The sequence below is a fragment of the Lupinus angustifolius genome, chromosome LG04 (genome assembly GCF_001865875.1).
Source record: "Lupinus angustifolius cultivar Tanjil chromosome LG04, LupAngTanjil_v1.0, whole genome shotgun sequence".
NCBI classification, from domain to species: Eukaryota; Viridiplantae; Streptophyta; class Magnoliopsida; order Fabales; family Fabaceae; genus Lupinus; species Lupinus angustifolius.
The window spans coordinates 13,481,164-13,484,458 of record NC_032012.1 but is presented as its reverse complement, the minus strand read 5'-3'; positions in this window follow the sequence as shown (position 1 = coordinate 13,484,458).

The window sequence follows — 3,295 nt, the reverse complement described above, 5'->3', positions numbered from 1 at the left end:
ATAAGTAATATTATTAAAATATGTTTGACCTAAACTTGGGTGTTTAAATTAAATCCTAATATTATTAGAAATTGCAGTTGCTGACTGGCTCAATTACATAGCCAATTACAGATTATACATAATTGATTTAGCAGATATATTTGAACACAAATGATCTTTATTTGGTAGTAATGCTATATTCAAAATATCAGCTTCAATGGGCAATTAAAAGATACTAAAAACAGTTAAGAGATAAGGGAAAGAAACAGCCTGCAACAAGTTTTGTTATACTGGTTCGTTTTGTGGTCCACCACAAAACTACATCCAGTCCTCCCCTCTGATCCGGGATATTTTTCTTCACTAAAATTGAAACAAATGTGCCTTACAAACACACTTCCAATTACAAGACCTTGAATGCTCCATTCTTGAGTTCCCAGAACCTATACCTTGGTTTGACCTTACCCAATCGCCTAGGAAAACCTTTCCTACGATCCAACCCCAACCAAGAGTATACTCTAAACTCAAGACCTCCAAGTCTTGGTGAAGACTCTCTGATCTCTTTGGTGGTACGACACCAAGAGACGACTTCCCTTGTTACGCAAACAATACAAAGAACAAAGTAATGTGGAGCACTAAAGTAGCTCAAATATAACAAGAAGGAACAAGCTATAAACCTATACAAATCTCACAATTTCTATGAATATGTATAAGATGAATATCATTAAGAACATGTGGTTTTTCCCTTTAACAGATCTCTAAACAGTAGTGAAAGAATCATGCAAGAACAAGATAGGATGAACAACACATTTGACAATATGCAATGGATGACATGTTGATCCTAAGCATAATACTATCTCACTCTAATCTCACATGCAATTACCTCTGCCTATATGATATACATTGAACGAGAAAATACGCAACCTAGGAATTCTAATATGAATGTATCAAATCGTATATGAAATCTGTTAACAAAACAGTTTATATAAAAAATCTGTTTTTCACCCAGTTAATCGATTAAATTGCTTGTTAATCAATGAACGGGCTATTAGAGAGTAACTGAAATCTGTTTTTCAGTTTTCTGTTGAAACTGTTAAAACTATTTTCACGTTAATCAATTAAATCTTTTAATCGATTAACTAACACATTTTCAGTTAAGATGTTAATCGGTAAACTACCTATATGTTATGCTTATCAACTATAAATGTTTTAACTTTATGTTATGCCTAAAATGTAAAAATAACATGTATGATTAATGCATGAACATATAATAAACTAGAATGCATGTCTCATGTAGATGATATGATAGTTTTTAGCCTTTGTGGTATTTGCATCTAGGTTTACCTAACCTAGACTCAATAACTAAGACACATCTAAGACTCTAGTCTAGACATGAAGCTCTTGAATCTTTGGCATGTTGATTCGTTGAGTTTTCTTTAAGCTTTCACTAAGTCCTTTGTCTTCATCAAAACATAGACAAGCATGAGTGCTCTCTTGACACATTGCACTTTCATTTATAACTTGAGATTTTTTTCAAATTCCTCATCTGTCCAATGTGAGACTTGGGAGTTATTTTTTTTCAAAGCTCTTCTATGTGGGACTTGAGGCTTTTTTAGATTTCACACTCAAAACTTCTCACTAATAACTTTCAACAAACCAAGTTCCAGCAGATACTTTATGTTAGCATGGCAACAAAAATAGACATATGAAAACAATGTTTTAAATTTTGATTGGGGTTGCAGTAATTGTGATTGCGATCAATATGACTATTGTGATGTGGATTGTAGCTATTGTGGTGTGAATTATTTTATGAGTAAAAAATATTTTTGATATTGATGTGTCTGCTGCAGCCCAATGCGTTTGTGTTGCAGCCTAATGCGGCCCAAATGTAGTACGATACGGGTGTGTTGCAGTCCGATACGGGTGCGTTGCAGCCCGTTGCGGTCGCATCATTGTGATTCGGTGTCACACCACAATTGCGGTATAATGCGGTTGCGGCCATCACCACAACAACAATATTGTGGTTGCATCACGTGATGTAGTTCCTAATTTGAAACCTTGAATGAGAGGTTAAAGTTTTATTCATATCCAACAAGTTTTATTCACGTGATGTAGTTCCTAATTTGAAACCTTGAATGAGAGGTCGACCAAGGTTTTAGCTTAATCCTCCAATTTCCCTTGAAATCAAAGTTTAACTAAGCCAACAACATGCAATTTGAACTACAAATTAAAAAATGTAACAAAAAATGTGAAAAAGAGGAAGAATACTTATGAAGACAAAGCTTCAAGAAATTAAAATATAAGTCTTTAGGTATTTCTATCCTTATAAACTAATCTATACACTTACTAGTAATGCTCAACAGTATTTTAAAATATTTTGATAAACACAAGTATAAATGAAAACAATTTTTAAAATAATGTGTAACAGGTTACTAGATCTACGTAATAGGTTACTATGACTAAGTAACAGGTTACCAGAACTAAGTAACAGGTTAATGAGTGAGAAACGTGTTATTCAACAAAAATTGATTAGGGTAATCGATTACACCATGTGGGTAATCGATTAGACAACACGGTAAATAGTTACCCAGTTGAACAGAACAGTTGGATAATCGATTACACCATTTAATTAATCGATTATTGCCTTTGAGAATTAATTTCTCAGTTGGATAGACTTATTTGGTAATCGATTACTGAGAGTTGTTACATCAGTTTTCAGATTATAAAGGTATTTTGGTTGTGACATCAGTTCCAAAGCCTTTATATAGACTTTTCATAGAGGTATTATGGTTGATTGGAAAGTCTATATAAAGGATTTGGAACGCATTTCAAACACACAATTTTCATAAGATAACTCAGATTGAAATCACCCACTAAAACTACAATTTTCTGAAATACTTGTTCTACACTTGGTGCAAGTTGTTCATAACTTTCAGAACTTGATTTGCAAAGTTGCCTTAAGTGTTATTGAAATTTATTCAAGCCTTATGAGCGTTAGTACTAAATTATACATTGAGTTATTGGATTGCAAGAGTTTATAACTTCAAAATCTTGTAAAGGCAATCCATTGCCATTGTTAAACATATTCTTCATTCAAAGTTGTGAATTACTTTCTTTCACAGGGTGTGATAAGAAAAGGGATAGAGTCACTTGAAAAGGATGTTTTCCAAAAAGTGATATAGGTGTTAGAGAGTGAGTAAGGTACAAGGGAATCTCGGGGTGGGAAATTGTAATTACTACTCTTAATATCTAGTGAATAAATCTTTTGTGCTGCAAGAGTACTGGACATAGCTATCAATGGACAAGAAGGTGAACCAGT